The sequence below is a fragment of the Equus przewalskii genome, chromosome 3 (assembly GCF_037783145.1).
Source record: "Equus przewalskii isolate Varuska chromosome 3, EquPr2, whole genome shotgun sequence".
Lineage (NCBI taxonomy): Eukaryota > Metazoa > Chordata > Mammalia > Perissodactyla > Equidae > Equus > Equus przewalskii.
In genome coordinates this window covers 24334672-24352745 of record NC_091833.1, presented here as the reverse complement: position 1 = coordinate 24352745, position 18074 = coordinate 24334672, and the positions used below count along the sequence as shown (strand labels likewise).

At 42.6% G+C, this 18074-nt stretch overlaps 1 long non-coding RNA gene across 3 annotated transcripts; it reads left to right on the top strand.

Annotated features, from left to right (window-relative positions):
• The first annotated feature begins 6914 nt into the window (after window positions 1-6914).
• On the top strand, window positions 6915-17742 carry LOC139082491 (uncharacterized). 3 transcript variants are annotated; one of them, XR_011538547.1, is made up of 6 exons: window positions 6915-7029; window positions 7281-7419; window positions 8285-8394; window positions 9381-9504; window positions 12490-12631; window positions 14927-15325. It is a non-coding gene; the product is annotated as an uncharacterized lncRNA (long non-coding RNA). The 3 variants fall into 3 exon arrangements; XR_011538546.1 differs by lacking the exons at window positions 6915-7029; window positions 7281-7419; window positions 8285-8394 and having other exon boundaries at window positions 8453-9504; XR_011538545.1 differs by lacking the exons at window positions 6915-7029; window positions 7281-7419; window positions 8285-8394; window positions 9381-9504 and adding an exon at window positions 10352-10686 and having other exon boundaries at window positions 14927-17742.
• Window positions 17743-18074: the final 332 nt, after the last annotated feature.

Below are 18074 nucleotides of genomic sequence, written 5' to 3'. Positions count from 1 at the left end.
GAAGACCTAGAAACAACTAACCCTTTTCTTGGATATAAAGTGGACATTCTAAAAACTATCAAAAAAGGACAAATCTCAAGATACAAAACAAGTTAAACTAATGGCTGACATTACCAGAAAAAAAATCAGTCTTTTTAAGGTATTGCAGAGGACATCAAAAATCAAGTAGCTGCTACTGTAACATCTTTCAAAATCCATCAGGAAATTGAAGAAATTCAGGGATCTCCAAAAGAGGCTTTGGAGAAAAATTCCTCATCTTCAAGGAAGTCTAATACTGTTTTCAAAAGAAGCTTAATGAGTGAACAAGAGAGTGAATACATTTATTATACAGAATAAAAGATTACAAAACTCTAAAGGAAAAGTCAGATCAAGCATCTAGGTGAACATTGCAGAAGATGAGGGATTGGGCTGCTGCTCCTGGAGAAGACACATGGGTCACCAGCGGGAGCTTGGAATTGAATGTAACAAATTCAACAGAAAACAGAGACCATGTGGAAGATAAACCAAAGAGAGTTTTGAAGACAATGGTTGATGCGGCTGAGTTAAATACTTATTTAAAAACTCTTGAAGAAAAAAGAAACCAATTGCATACTAACTTAACTGAAGAATATGAAATAATTGATGTCTTTAAATATCATATGAAACATCTCCAAACTGGGAGAGCTTTATGCAGTCAGAAAAAAGTGAGATAGGGAGACACCACAGCTCCAGGGGAACCTTCAAGTCCTCCTCGAACTGTATCAGTAAAAAAACAATTTTCACCAGATACCTGATTTAGAGGGAATGTACCCTGCAAAGGTGCAAGAGAATCCTTCAAAAGCAGATGACAAGACCAGCCATTAATGCAAAGAGCTGGACACCTACAAAATACAAGCCAAAATTCTTTCAGGAAAATTCGAAAGAATCGTGTGTTATTATTGAAGCCTATTTAGAGAGGAGCTCCTTACAGTGAGTTGAGAGCTCTGTTGGCTGAGAAACACTTCCATAGCTTAAGAAAAGAAAATGCATAGCCGAGACAAAAAAAAAATTGAGGAAGAATGTAAGGTTTCAAAAAATATACTTATGTCCCTGATGTTGCAAATAGGACATTTGGCATAAGGCCAGAAAACACAACCAGGACATCCTCTGGACGTCCAGATGCCCAAAGAAGTAGCACCAGGCTGTGGCTGGTTAGAGATTCAAGGTCCCTCCAAGGATCAGGAGCCCAAGGGAAAGATCCCTCCAGCAGGTCAACTCCATCCTGACACAGCAGATTTTTCTCAAGATAGAGAGAGCATGTCCTGGTGCTCCTGGTGGACAGCAGCTTGGGATTTTCTTTTGATTCAACAAGTCACAGGATCAGAATTCCATTGGCCCAGGCCTTGGCCCTCCACTTTGCCCCTTGTCAGACTTCAGATGTTTTAGAGAAGCTTGAGAGGGCAGCCCTGAGAAGAGGACTCTCTGGTCTTCCCTCTTATGCCAGAAATTCAGAAGACATTCCCTAGGAATCTTCTCCACAAAGGGGCTTCACTGGCCCCATACTTCCTCTCCACCCTTCATTAGCCACAGGAAATGCCTCTGCACCAAAGCCTGTCCACACAGCCTGAAAACAGAAGTGAGTCACCTCTGAGTTGACCTCACCTTCCATTGAAGCTACAACTATAGAACCAGAACCATAGAAAGATGCTCTTTTTCTCTCCACTAAAACAATTTTCATTTTTTCTATTTTAGTTTTACTGCTGTTAAGTGATAATGTAATATCCAAAATGAAAACCACGTGGATTTTACTTCCTAGATAGTGTTCTATACCTCTAGATATTTCAATGTGACACTAAATTAATTTCTCCCATTTTACTCTATTTGCAAGCAGCATAATTACAGTTTTTTGTCGTTTTTAACAAGTCTTCTAAAATAATCCAGGAATCCAGCAAATATGTTACTTTGACTTTCTCCTAAAATAATTTTGATGCTTTGTTCTCTATTGGTTTTATTGCCATTATATAAAGTGATTACACAACAACTCACAAGGACATCTGATAGGATTACAATGTTGACGATTGTGGATTATTTTGTTCCTGATGTAAATGTGAATCAGATTCAACCCTGAGGCCACAGCTGCCTCATTGTCCTCAACCTAAGCTCCTTGGGGCATTGACTGGGAGGCAACCTTAACCTTGACTCTGAAGGGTGCCCCCCGGGGAGCCCTAACTGGGTTCACAGGTGAAACCCGGCCACTCTTCACCCAGGGACTGCCCCAGACAAAATTGTGAAGGTGATAAAGTTCCTTCGGGACCCCTGACTCCCTTTCCTGTCCCTGTCCTGTGTGCTGTACCACTCTGCCTCATTATAAGCCTGGATTTGGGGTTGGAAAGGACCTCAGAGGCCAGCAGTCAATTCTCACCCCTCCCTCCCTGAACGGGCTCAATTTTACAACTGCAAAGTCAATGGAAAAATTAAAAACCCTAAATGAGACCATGAGGCCACAGTGGCAAAGCCCTTTAATGCCTCCAAATCACACTGAGACCCAAATCCATGCTCCCATAACCCCAAGGTGGTGTATGTCCTGGTCCAGGCCTGTACATGCCCAAACCCCTCCTATACAGCCACTGACCATCCTTCTGTTCAGTTAGCATCTCAAGCTCATTTGCGTCATTTTCTCTGCCAGGAACACCTTTTTCTGGGTAGGTGGGTGCTGACTCCTTCATTTAGATACCAACTCTGATCCTGTCTTCTTAAAGTACCCTTTACTGACCACTGTAGCTTAGTGACGGCACTTCCTCTGTTGGCGCCACTCACGTAAACAGTAATCTTTACTATACATATTAAAGCTTTTGTTCTTATTATCTTTAAACTAAATCAGGGTATAGAGCATATGATCTCTGATGCATATGCAGTCTTATGATTTTTTTTTTTTTTGAGGAAGATTAGCCCTGAGCTAACTACTACCAATCCTCCTCATTTTGCTGAGGAAGACTGGCCCTGAGCTAACATCCATGCCCATCTTCCTCTACTTTATACGTGGGATGCCTACCACAGCATGGCTTTTTGCCAAGTGGTGCCATGTCCGCACCCGGGATCCAAACCAGCGAACCCTGGGCCTCCGAGAAGTGGAACCTGCAAACTTAACCACTGTGCCACGGGGCAGGCCCGCCAGTCTCTTGAAAACGGGAACAATGGCCTCAAGGGAGGGAAAACAAAGATTATTAGGAACTAAGACCAGATGTCTGGCCCACCCAGAGACCAGATGTCTGCCCTCCTGGAGAGCAGCCCCCATATAAATGTCCTGTAGTCTTTGTTCTGGAAGATGGGCTTTAAGGACACTAGTCCACCGTCTGCCATCTTTGCTGGCAAAAATGAATAAACCCTTTCCATTCCATCGACCTGCCTCCTGACTTTTTGGCTAATCTTGCATCAAGCAGAACAAGCCCATTGCTTGGTAACACCTCTATCCCTCTCCAGTCCTTTGCCTTACTTATTGCCTCATAGCACTCATCCCTTCTGAGATCATCTTACTTCCACATTCATTCACATATATTTCTGCATCGCCCTCTGCACTGTAAGGGCCAATAAGGCAAAGAGATTTTCTCATTTCCACTGAGCCTTCTCTCCTGTCTAGCACATGACAGGTACTCATTAAGGATCTGGCACATTGAGCAAGAAATGAACAAATGAATCCAGTGGGAAGACTCCCTGAGACCTCAGACCTGCCCAAATATTAGAGTAAGTCTATGCTGGGCCTCCCAGCACAGGACCCACACTCCTGTGGGTGCCTCCTTGTGGCCTTCCATGGGACCCCGCTGCTCCCACTGCCTGAATGTTCCCTGAGGAATACAGGTACTCTCCTAGAAACTGCTCCTCCCTTGTGTGTGGGCTTCAAACCAAAAACTCCACATTACTGTGGTTCATGTAGAGGGCAGAGCAAGCCCAAGGTTGTGGGGAAAGTAGGCAGTGTTAAGGACAGAGACATTGTGGGGTGGCTACTGCCTCCTGTACTGCAGGGTTGAGCAGGAAAGAGTTCAGGAGCTTTTGTGGTAAAGGAAAAGCCACTGGATCTCAGGGGCGTAGATTATTTCCTTGGTTTGGACAGTCCCTAGCAAGAAAGGACTTGCAAGCACTTGATACTCAGCTCCTCCCTAGGAGCCATGACTAATATTTGCAAGGCAAGGAACTCACAAAGCACAAACCTTCACAGGAACTCCACACTATCTTCTACTTCATCCTCCCAAAACCCCCCGCATGGCAACCCTCTAGTGCAAGGGTTACATGCAGACATGAGGAAAGTGAGATTCAAATCAGCTCCAAATTACAAAATACTGAGAGGGAGTTGTCAGCTCAGGCTCTGAAGCCAGACTGCCTGGTGACTAGGCTCACCTCTGCACTTTCCTAGTTGGGTGCCTTTGGTCACATTAGTTAGACCTGCTCCCTCGAATTCCTCAACTCTAACATAAAGTTGTGCAAGTTAAATGAATTTATGTAAAACTCTTAGCACATGGTAAAATAAGTTGCTATTTTTATCATCACACTGCTATTTTTATCATCACACAATTACTGACATAATTGGCATTGAATCTGGGACATCCACCCCCCCAATCCCATTCATTTTCCACTCTCTGAAAGCTGTTTTGCCTCTGTTTAAGCTTTTATTGGCTGGCAGACTGCATCAAAATGTTCAGGGTGGGAGGACCTCTTCTGGAGGGAAATGGTCATCCCCGCAGGAGGAGGGCCCCAGCGATTGTGAATATGCATGTGCTTGGGCCAGGTGTGTGCAGGCTGAAGCACATGAGCACAACTTGCCAGAGGCAGAGCCGAACATCAGTGGCTACAGATCAGCCTTGAGTACGGATCCCAAGAACAGCCCCTGGAGCTGAGGGAAACCAAAGGTACAGGGGGCCATTTCAGGCTCACTGTGAGTGGGTAAGAAATGACGCAACATAATCAGCAAATGCAATCCTAATTAGAACCACGGGGGCCAGGAAGGGGATCTTTCTGGGAGTAGGCAAAACATTTTGGAGATAACCATGGGGATAAATGTGAGAGGATCATAAAGCAATATTGGAAATAAACTTGTAAGTGCTTCTCTGCAGTAGTAACAACTGAAACCCAGTGAATGCGTTCTCTGCCCTGCTCTGAGAATTCACATTCACTAATTCATGTCACCATCTGGTACTGCCATCATTTAAGAATGAGCCTCTTTTTAAGTCCAGAGTGTGGCAATGTTTTTGCCTCACTCCTGGCCATTGGTGACCTGCAGAACTTTACAAAGACCACTCACTGCTCCATGTGGGAACTTGGTAGGATTGTAATTCTTAGACAATGCTCTATAACTGTAGATTATTTCATTGTGACTCTTATATGTGCTTCCACGTTATTCTATTTGTAGGGTGTAATGACAGTATTTTATGGCTACTAACAAGTCCACTGAAGTAATCAGAAACACAGAATTCTCTTTTTTCCAAAATGATTTAGATTTTTTTCTCTTCTGCTTTAATTGCTAGTATTTAAGGAAGGACAGTATTTTGTTTAATTCTGTTTAACAAGGCCCCATCACATGAACACTAAGAAGGAATTTTACATGAGCGGACTCATAACTAGAAAGATTTGGAACACAAAGTGTATTTCGGTGTAACAAAGCTAAGTTACTTTAGTTGTAACACTAATATGTTTAACAAAATCAATTTTTGATTTAACAAAAAGTAGGTTGTGAAACATTTTGTATGGCCAAGCATCCCTTTCTTCAGTATGAAACCGTACCCACAAGGCTAAAGTAAGAAACAAATTAACCAAAGTTTCTGAGCTTGTCTTGCAGAATAACAAGGATACTGCAGATAAGGAAACAACTTGCTGACGACCTCCTTTGCCCAAACATCGTGTAGGTACATTGAGGGACCAGAATGACTGATCAGTGAACTTTGGACATCCCAGGCCAAAGATCCACCACATGTAACACACAGACCTCCCCAGATTTATACATGTGACCCACGAAAAGACATAAAGGACAGTCACGCCTGCTCAGAGGACTCCTGAAGCTTCCTCTTGCCTTTTCCTAGCCCCCAACACCCTCCTACTCCCTACTCCCCAGTAAATATCCCACACAAAAGCCGCTCAGGGAGACAGGGTTGAGAGCTTTGCCTCCTGTCTCCTTGCTTGTCTGCCCTGCAATAAAGTCCTTTCTTTCTGCAAAAGACCTTTGCCTCGGCATCTGGTTCTTCTGTAGCACATCAGGAAAACAAACCTGCCTGTGGTCGGTAACAAGTATTCATCATGTACTAATTTGTATTAATGGCTCCAAAAAGATCTGCCCCTGTGAATTCTGCCACCCTTCATCCTCAGAATAGAGCTCAAGGCTCGGATTAGCAGCTCAGAGTGGGAGTTTTCCAACAGAGGCAACCCGGTTTCCCACACTTACAAGACAATGTTCTCCACCACCACCCCCCCCACCACCACATCACCCTGATTAACAACTCCCAGACTCAGCCTTTCAAGGAATATTTTTCAGTTAAGCTTGGTGTAGAAGAAACAGAGTCATCAGAATGTATAAGGGGGACACTGAACTCAGATTTAATCCTAAGGCTACAAGCTTTTCACCCTCTTCAAGCTAAACTCCCTGGGACAATCCTTAAGACACAGCCTTAATCTTAACTCTGAAAGATGCCTCAGGGGGACCAAGTCCACAGGTCAAACTCAGCACTCTTCAGCCAGGCCAGCCCACAGCAAGAATATGACTGTAACAAAGATTTTTCTCAGGACCCTAATCCCCTTCTCTGTTCTGTGTTCTTCATCTCCTGTTCCCATCACAAGACTGGACTTGGGGTTGGAAAGGACCTCAGAGGCCAAGCCGTCAACCTTTGCCCCTCCTGGGTTGCCACCTCCATCCTCAACCATTGCCTGGCCAACCCAGTGACAGTTAGAACTGATGTCCATGGACAGTTTAGAACTCTGCCTTCCATTGGGGAAGGCCTTCTTAATGTTCCATTAATATATCAAGGTCCTTTTTTTCTCAGAGCCTAGCACTGGCTATTTCCTCTGCCAAGAATGCCTTTCCCCAGACAGGTGGGTGGCTACCTCCTTCCTTAAGATACCAACTCTGCCCCTGTCTTCTTAAAGTGCCCTTTCCTGACCACAGCAGGCGTACTGCATCCCTTTCTATTCCTTCACCCTCTTTATGGTCTCATAGAACTCATTCTCTCTGAAATCATTTCATTTCCATGTTTGTTGCCTGTGTATCATCTGCATTTCCCTCTGAATTGTAGAAGGTTGTTAAGAGTTTATCTTATTCCCACTGAGCCCTCTCTCTTGTCTAGCACATGACAGACATTCATTAAGGATTTGGGAAACTGAGCAAGAAATGAACAAGTGAATCCAGTGAGAAGACCTCAGACCTCAGACCTGTCTAAACATCAGAGTAACGCCATTCTGTGCCTACCAGTGCAAGACTCAACTGTGGGTGCACCTTGGAGCCTTACCTGGGACCCTATCATTCCCCACTGCCCATATTCCCCTGAGCACCCTTGCTTTGTTATAAAGACTACTCCACCCTCCTACATGCGTGATGGGCTGGTCCCTTTGAGGTCAACCCCTACCAGGCAGTCCTATGACTCCACATTAATGTGGGTGGTAGAGATGACTGGGAATCCCAAGGTTGTGGGAAAAGAGGAAGGAGATGCTGAGGAAAGATACATAGTAGAGTGGCCACTGGACTCTGGAACCACAGGTGAGCAGCAAAGAGCTTGGGTTCTTTTGTGGTAAAGGACAAGCCACTGGACCTCAGGGACTCAGGTCATTTGACTGGCTTGGGTAGTCCTAGCGAGAAGGCAGGAAAGTGTAAGGATTATCAGGTCTTCCCTGGGTGTACTAACTAATGTTTGTGGGCACCCAACTCACAAAGCACAGAGTGCCATATTGCCCCCACACCATGTTTTTGTTTATCCCATTAAACCCCGCTTTGGCTATTCTCAAGGGAAAGGGATTGCATGCAGAGGTGAGGAACTGAGGTTCAAACAAGCTACAAATCACACAGTATTCACAGGTGGTTGACAGCTCTAGTCTGTCAACTAGTCTCACCACTGCACCTTCCTGGTTGAGCACTTCGAACATAGATGAGGGTTGTTGTGCAGGTTAAATGAGAGGAATTTATGTAAAACTCCTGGCACATTTAAACCCTCCATGTAAGCTGCTCTTTTTATCATCCCAAACTAAGCTAATGACATACCTGGCACTGAATCTGGGAACTCTACTCCTAAATCCCGTTCACTTCCCACTCTCTGAAAAACCGTTTGCCTGTGTTTAAACTGTGTTTGCCTTGTAGACTGCTTCACAGTGCTGAGAGTATGAGGATCTTTCCTGGAGGGAAATGGTAAGCATCATTCCTTCAGGAGGAGGGAACAGTGATTGCGAGCAAGCATTAGCTGGGGCCAGGTACGTGCAAGCTGGAAGCATATGAGCACATCTTTCAGGGACAGATTCAACCGTCAATGGGCACATGGTAGGAGAGGGGTTCCGCAGAAAGCTTTGAGTGCCAGATGGCAAGAACTGCCCCTGGGCTGAGGGAAATCAAGAGTGGGGGGCATTTTCCAGCTTACTGTGAATGGTGGAGAAATGCTGAGAAAGTTACTAACACAAAGGATCCCAGTTAGACCCCAAGAAGATACTTTCCGTACATTGACAAAAGATTTTGGAGCCTACTATTGAAATAGATGTGAGTGAGTACCTTAGGTAATATCACAATAAAGAACCATTTAGGAGCTTCTCTGAAATATGACAGATAAATCTCAGTGACTGATTCCTCCATAACTGCCCTGCTGTGAGCACTCACATTCACTAGTTTGTGTCACCATCTGGTATCACCAACATTGGAGTGCGAGTCTCTTTTCAAGTTCAAGTTTCTGCCTCACTCCTGGTCATTGGTGACCTGCAGAGCTTTACACAAACAGACCACTCATTGCTCCATGTGGGAACTTGGTGGGATTGTAATTCTTAGATTGTGCTCTAAAACTGTAGATTATTCAATGTGACTCTCAAAATTAAGTGTCTCCGTGTTATTCTGTTTGTAGGTGGTATAATGATAGTAACTTTGTTCTCATTAACAAGGTCACTAACATAATCAGAAACACAGCAAGAATTTTGCCTTTCTTCTGAAATAATTTTGATTTCTCTCTCTTTGCTTTCCTGCTATCATCTAAGTGATTGCACAATATTCCAAATGGAGAATTAATGGGAGTATAATATCTAGGATAGTGTTTTATAAATGTTCATTATACAAAATATGAATTATACTAGTAATTTGTTTCCATATTATCTGACTTCTAGATAGTACAGAGAGAATTCTTTTTGTCATTACTGTTTCATCCAGAAACAGGAATATTTTTTCCTCTCCTTTGAAGTAATTTTGGACTTTCTTGCAGTTGGTCGCACTGCTGTTGCTAAGTAATTATACATTTGCTCAAATTTTGCTCTAATTGAAGCTCAATAGAAGAATAATTTCTACAATAGTGCTTCATAAATGGATCCCCTTTGGAAGTAAATTTGGTGAGTGCCTTGTTTCCTTCTCCTCTTTTTCTAGACTGTGTAAGGACAGTATTTCAGTGATGGATATTTATTAAGGTCCCACAACTAGTGAGCGTTTTATCGTGAGTGCTCTTACAACAAGAGAGGTTTGAACACAAAGTTTACTTCTGTGCCAATAGCCGAATTGACTCTAGTTATAAGACTAATTTAATTAAGTTATTTTTGGTTCAAAAAGAAAGTAGTCTGTGAAAACTTTTCTAGGCCAAGCATTGCTTCCCCCAAAGTTCATAACATATTTAGTGCGTAAACAGCTCTGAGGCCGCCTGCCCCTGTGGATTCGGCCACCTTCATGCTTCAGATTAAAAATCCAGCTCTACACAAAGATTACCAATATAGACTGAGAGTTTTCCTCCAGAGGAAACCCAGTTGTGCAAATTTTTCCCAAGGCAGCCCTCCAGGCCCCCACCCCTTGCTGACCCACTATAAACCTGATTAACATCTCTCAGTACCAGCCTCTCAGGATGCACACTTTAGTGAATGGGAATATAGGTGAAATGGAGTCATTGGGATGCATGAGAGGGAATCTGAACTCAGATTTAACCCTAAGGTCAAAAAATGCCTTACTCTCCTCAGGCTAAAACTCTATACCCAGCACTCCTTTGCCAGGGCCAACTCAAGGCAAAATTATGATGGTGAAAATATTTTCTTAGGACCACAGATTCCCTCTTCTGTTCCAATGTCCTTCCCCTCTCCCTCCCCATCACAAGTCTTGTGAGGAAATGGAAAGGGCTTCAGCCAAGCTATCAACCCTCCCCCACTCCCAGGTTGCCTTCTCCATCCTCAGGCACTGATTGGCCAACCCAGTGACAGTTAGAGCTGAGACAGTTTAGAATTCTGTCTTCCAGGACAGAGCAAGGACATTTGGCCCAGGAGGCACAAGGCCCCTGTTAGGGTCTAGCCTGCCACAACTGGACCTTGGGAACACCTACCTCTCCCAGGATCACTTCCCCCTCACTACTGCAGGACTGCAGTGAGACTTAAACATGGTTGTGGGCATGCAGCTGTCCTTCAATGCCCACAGCACTGTCAGTGCACAGGTCATAGTGAGGCACAGGCAGAGACAACAATCGGCACCAGCTGGGCTACAACAGGTTACCTTCCTAAGGACCCCGAGGTCCTTGAGAATGGCTGCCTCTGAATGAGGTGGGGTCTGGGAGTAAATGTATTCTGTGGCTCAAACTAATGGAATGCAGACTCCTTCCCAGTCTGGTGAAGAAGGGCATTAAAGCAGGCAGTAGTGCATGTCTCTGACCTTTGGCACAGGTGAATGAGACAACTATTGATTCTTCACAAAAAATTCCCAAAGTGTCTCTTACTCAGTTTATCAGTTTCTGAAGACAAATACACGGTTGTTATTTGCGGGGAAATAGTAGCCCAGAGAAAGTACCCTCCCCTCACAGCCAAAGCAGTTTTGTGAGTTTTTAGTTGTATCATGACATTTTCCCTGATCACATGACTAAGGCTTTCCTTTGATCACATTGAATTGTAAATGCTTTGGAGCTTGGCAGATACGTCCCCAATTAACCCAAGTATATAGGGTCTCCATCGGCTGATGTATTTTCATCCTAGGTGATGCTCTAGAACTTTCTACCTGGAGGCTTCTTGATACAGCCTGCAACTAAACAGATTGCCCATGTAGGCTGGGCCTGATCCTTTGCACCCCGACATGACCAAGATGAGACCTGACTCCTGGACACATCACTGAGTATTGATTTACCTGAAATGTCCTTCAACATCGAATGTGTCTGAGTGAGCTAATGGTGTCCAGGACAAGCCCAACACAGGTCTAGGCAAATATTTAACCTCCAGCAAAGATCTGTTTCTCAGCACACCATTCTGGACTCTGTGTCCACAAATCTTTTTTTATCCTATTTGCTATTACATCTTTTTTTACTTTAGTTTTTAGTTCCCTTGATGTAGTAGGCATAAGTTTATGAACTTTAATACAACGTTGAATCTAACTTAGGGATGTCTTAGGATTGGATTTTTATGGGGAAAGGCATGTAGCAAATGAATCTACATTCACTAGTAAATCGAAAGCTATTCAGCATGATTTCATGGATTGTTTTTAAAAAACAAAAATAATCTTTTTTCTGTCAAAGAATTGCATTAACCAAGGAGCTTTCAAACAAACTATGGAATTTGAGTTTCAGGAGATAGGAGCATTCTCTTTAATAACAATTTTGTACTTCCTCAGTGGACTGGGAGATGCATGAATAATTAAGAAAAACAAAATTAGAAGAGAGGAGAGATTTTAGAATTGAGGCCTGATTATTTGAATTATTCATTTTATATTCCTTCCAATTGATAGAATATTTAGGACACTTGAGGCTTCAGAAAGGCAAGTAATGTTTTTCTTAGATAAAATAACAGGAAAAATATTACCAGGATATATAAGCATATAAATGTTCCATAAGTATGCATGTATACTTATTCATATATATAGTATGTTATGTTCTAAGGAATAGGAAGAAAGTGCTATACTAGATTATTTCTCAGCAATGGACAATGAAATGTGTGCTATGATAGATGCAAGGTTAGGGGCAGGAAGATGTGACATGACACAAAAGTTGGTGGTAAAGGAAATCTTAAGGTCTGAATATCATTATGAAGATTCTGGCTACTTATGTCAAGTTTTCTAGGTTTTAGCCTAATATCCAGGGTACCACATTGTCTCCCAGGTCATTGACATCCCAGCCATTGCAGCCTAACCAATTTATTCATGGGGAAATGTTACTAGTAAGTCATGATCATATGCATATGAATAGATCTGAAAAGAATCCCAGGATTGAATGAGAAGAAATATATTTCATATGTACTCATTTCCATTGTATTTAGTAAGGTTTATATTCTTGAGAATTTCACATTTTGTTTTGAACTTCTTGATTTGAATATTAGAAATAAAATGTAATTGACATTCAAAGCTACTTACATTTCTTCCTGCAGCACCCAGAGAGCAAAAGTCCTCAGCTTTTAGAACAGCAGGATTCAGTGATAAGTTGATTTTTATCAAGTCTGAGAATCAAGAAGAAAGCAGCATGAAGATCTTAGAAAAACAAAATGATGTTAAAGCATCTAAAATAGAAAGGTAACTTTAAGTGATAAAATAATTTTAATGATAGAATAATTAACAAAAATATTAAAAATTAATCATAATTGAGTGTTCTAATGGTGAACATATCATAAATCCCAATTTTATTATTTATATCATCTGAACTCATATTTCTGATATTAGACTATGAAATAATCATTAATAAAACAATTCTCTTTTATCAATATAATAATTATGTGGTACTATTAAAATATTGATTAATAGAAATTTAATTTTGAATAAAAATATTTTTATTACTAATATTATATTAGTGATTGATAAAATATTACATTTTCATCATATTTTAAGACAATACTTTCCAAATTTATAATTAATATTTATATAGAATCATATGCGATATCTTTTGGCCAATAAATAAAGTGATATTCCTTATATTAATGTCACTTTCTGTCTGACTGAAAAAAGAAAGTGAATACTTGGAAATGAATGAATGCTTTTGAGCTATGTTTTAATTTCCTTTCATTTTCAACATAATCAGATCGTATTATTCATTCTATGTTTTTGAAATTTCCAATGTTTGTTAATATCCTCATTTGAAAAATTAAAGTTATTCACAAAATTAAATGCATACTTTAAAATATTTTCTTCTGGTCAAAGATACTTTACATAAATATTCAAGTTATAGTCAACTAGACTTTTAATCTAAAGTGTGTAGTCTGTCAATATATATATTGACAAGTGTTACTATCAATGGCGTTAAATTTCACAATAGTGTGTGACTCTAATTTACACTTCCATTTTAAACAATTTTGCAAAGTTGTTTTTGGAAAGTTTCCTCTGCACATCCACATATTCAGGTGATGGAACATTTCATGACCCTTCCATTATACTATCTTTTTACGTTATTCTCTTTTTTATAACAGCTTTATTGAGATATAATTTATTTACCCTAAAATTTATCCTTGTAGGGTGTGCCTCTGCAATCCAGTGGTTTCTAGTATATTCAAAGAGTCGTGCAATCATCAACATTAGCTAACTTTAGAAAATTTTCATCATCTCTAAAGAGAAATCCCTTATCAATTAGCAATCAGCCCCCATTCTCCCTCCTCCCAGTCCCTGGAAACTACTAACCTACTCCATTTCTATAGATATATCTATTCTGGACATTTCATGTGAATGAATCAGACAATATATGGCCTTTTGTGTCTGGCTCCTTTCACTCAGCATAATGTTTTCGAGCTTCATCCATGTATAGCATGTATTTCATTCATTTATATGTCTGAATAATATTCCATTGTATAGATACACTACATTTTATTTATCCATTCATCAGTTGACTGAGGTCTCCTACATTCAGTAATTACCCAAATCTTTCCTTGTCATTCTTCTCCTTAAGTAAAGAGCTTGAGAATAAAATCTGGGAAAGAAAGAAAGCATGCCCTCCTAGGGGAGAAAAAAGCCCTCAGATCCCAAAAAGGAATGGGCAAGACTTGTTTGAGGAAGATGCCCTGTAAACCCATAAGGAAATTTGTCTCTAAGAGAGTCAGCTCACTGTGCACAGGTGAGAATGACTCAATAGCCAACCTGGTGCCAAAAGTTTATCAAATGAATATGAGTGCACACACACACACACACACACACGTACGTGCACACACGCTCCTGTTGGACCCAGTGTGCAGAGTGTCATTTTATTCTGTTAAATCATGAATGATTTAAATATTTATTTTCAGGGTAAGAGCCAAAATACTTTTTTTCCTGAATTGAAGTACTTTTTCAGTGCTATGAATATCATATGCAAAATGCTTTCCATGATAGAAATTTCTATTTCACATCAGTTTCCCTACCTCTTTGGAATATTCTCAGATGTGCTATAGGACAGGCACTGAGAACCACGAATGTTGGGACCCTGTTCAGTCTTTGCCTCTTCCTTGCCCTCTCCATGTTGGCATCTGGCAGTGAGGGAGGCTCAGCACTTCCCAGCCCTAAGCCCTGTGGGGCTGACATTTAAGTGTTTTCTAGGAGTGAGATGGCTGATGTGAGAGAGGGAGAGGGTGGCAATAGATGGAAGAAAGTTGGGGAGAAGGTAGAAAAATGACATCTGTTCTGATGAAGGAGGAGAAGTAAAGAGGGGTCAGACACTAGGAGGGAATGGAGAGGAGGTGGTTCTCAGGAGAATGGCCTAGGGCTCTCTGGCTGCCTAGACACTGGTTCCTCCCTTTGCAGAAGGTCCTGGATGCCACCAGCCCAGGCTCCCTTCCTCTCCCAGTCAGGTTCATCATGGCTCCATTATTTTTTGACAACGCTTTTCTTTCCCTTCTCTCTTTACCTTAGACCCGTATTTGAGAGTGGACAAGACAAGGGACCCAGCAGACGTGCTGCAATTCTCCAGCTCACTTCCTGCCCTGACTTCTCAATGAAATGTATGAGGAAGAGTGAAGTCATGCCTGGTATCCAGGAGCTGGCCTAGCACCCTAGAACATAAGCATTTTTACAGACTATCAACATCACACAAGTCTACTCTATGACCATGATGGATCAAGACACAAAAAGTTCACTTTCTGATCCTGTCTGAACACAGACAAATTGAACATTGTCTATACCACAAAATACCAACCATCCTCTCTCCTGACCAATATGAGGGACTGCTGCTTCTTTACAATTACAGCTCTAGCCTTGCTCAAATTTTCCTCCCTACAGATAAGATTTATTAAAATACCAATCATAGAATTATACCTGTTTCATGACTGTACACAATCCAGAGAAAATGTCTGTTTCCATGAACTCAACCCAAAGTCAGCTAGTATAAGTGGAAATCCTATAATAAGGCCTTTACACAAGGGCAACTGCCAAACCATAGAGGGTTTGGGGGATCAGCAAGGAATCCAGCAGCAAGACTGGGAACAATGTTGGTGGTGGCCCTTCAAAAGGGTCAGAACAAATCCCTTCACCCACTGCAGACTGATGGGGCTAGCAGGAAAACTGGCTGGGAAGGTGCCCTCCCCGTCCACCTCTCCTTCTGCAGGGGCTGGGCCCTGCAGGCTACTTGTCCTCATTACAGGACTTGTGGTTAGACTCCACTTTCCTTGTCCATCTAAGGTTTGTTTGTCTATAGTACCCATACAGGTAAGTTACGGCAGTAGGTGGAGCTACTCTTACTCAGAAAGTCCAAGCTACTCCTGGATTATGTCACTGCTGCCACCAGCCCCATCCCATACTACTGAGAGAAGTGATGTCCAGCTTTGTGACACTCTCCTGTCCTGCCTCATGAGCCAAAGTCCAACATAGAAGAGCTCTGGACAGATGGTGGGTGGCAGATGAGCAGGGAACCCAGCAGGGCAGCAGTCTCAGAGCCTAGAACAAGCTGTCCTTCATCAGTCACCTGCAGGACAGTGTGTCCAGGCAAACCTTCCTGGCCTGCTAAGAGCCATCCTTGGACTCAGGGCTGCTGCTGCTGCCTTGGCTTCCGGGACATTTGTCTGCCTCTGTGTGGCAGAGGATAGCATCATGAGAACATGAGCAATGTAGGGAGATGCTGGTGACTGGAACTGCCTCAAAACCTGTGCATCCTTGGCTGCCCCTGCTTTCTGAGGCCTTCAAAACATAGCATACTGGATAGTCTTTTAGTCACATGCACATGTCCTGAGTCCTAGGCCCCTTCTGCTTCCATGTCAGGGGTGTCTTTGGTTTACCACTGAGCACTGTATTGTACTTCCTAGGGCAGAAGTTGACAGCCAGAGGGGAAACCCTAGGGATGTAGTAGATATGCAGGGGTAGCCCCTCCAGGAAGGAGCTTAGCACAGGGATCACCAGATTATTGCACATGCTGGCACCTGGCATCCACCCAAGCTGAACTGTGGGTACTGAGGAAGTGGCCAGGGGGCTCTGAAGTCTTCTTTCCACAGGCTCTTGTGGAGTATATGGGTGGTGGTCTGGTTGCTGGGTCTCAGGTTCAGGCTGGACAGTCAGTGCCTCTGGCCATTTTCACTGCTCCTAAGGCCTCCCTCCAGTAAACAAGTCTGTTTGAGTCTGTTGTCATTGAATATAGCCTTGATGGCCTCCCATCTGTGGCTTTGTTCATTCATAGTGATTATCTCTGGATTGAGGTGAAATTGGCACCTAATTTGCAATAGGATTAGAAGTCAGAATTCAAACTTGTTCAGTGAGAACTATGTACTGTGGCAGCAGTTCTTCGTGCATTTGGCTCCAGCTCAAGGCTATAAAGCCACAACTGAGAGGCCATCTTGAACACGCACACAATGGCGCTGGATCTGCAACCGCCCCGGCACATCCTGCACACACGAGATGTCCCTGTGGTTCTTGACCAGAGCGCTGCGGATCTCTGCCCAGCACAGTCTATCCCAGCCATCCATGACCTGTTCACCAGGAACATGCCCCACAGCACCACCTGTCCCACTTGGTTGGGCCTGAGGAGGGCTGCAACCTCTGCTCATAGTTTGGGGAGGGTCTTCCTTCTTACGTGGCCCCCTACTCAGGGTTAAGACCCTCCAGGCTATAGCTCCTGTCACACAAGAGCAGATGAGGGAGTAAAGTGAGGATTAGAGAAATTAAATGAAATAGGGTCATACAACAAATATGTGATCAAGTAATGACGAACATCTTCTTGTTTTACTTGTGGATATCAATGCACATAAGAATTATGAGCATATAAGAAACAGAAGTGTGAGATATCAGAATGTACATCATTAATTCACCCTGGTGGGGCAGCTGAGTAAAGTAACAGTTGTAGGAACAATGCCTTGTATTGGTGGGACAACTGGGAGCCTCTTCTGTAGTACAGAGAGAGTCTCTTAGTGAACAAGAGTGGGAAGATTACAAATGAGCGGCAGATTCTGAAGATCATTGGTTGTAGCTCTGGGAAAGTACAATGCACAACCTCTGCAATCATACGTGCAGCCCTGGGAAAGATAGCCTTAATTTTTCACATGCTTTACCCACTGTCAGAAGAAAGTTTGTCTTAACATCCCCTTTGTCCCATCTACTACTAGGATTGGAGTTCTCACCCCTCTCTGGTGAGGCACCAATTTGTGCTGTCTCAGTTATTCTCTGAGTCAAAGGGTTGTTTGTCCCTTATTTTGGCCCTGGGACTGTGGATTCATCTCAACTTTTTAATAAATAGATTAGAATCTGGATAACTACATCCAGAAAGGTCTTTGTTTTATCACTTTGTATCCTTTCTTCCTAAAGTACAAATAAACATCTTCTCCAGGATGAAGAAAACACTTGGATAGATTCCCTCTTTTCTCCCACATGTAGGCAACATTCTGAGTCTATCTCTTAAGTCCAGAGGGACTCTCTCATTTTCTGCATGTCACATGACCACCTGAGCAAACATCTTCACGTGATCTTCAACATGATGGATCTTGTCCTTCTGGTACCTCCTTAGGTTTCCCACCTGACACAAGGAGAAGTCTCTTGAAACTTTTCATTTAGAAAATGGATTTCATGCCCTTCTAAATTT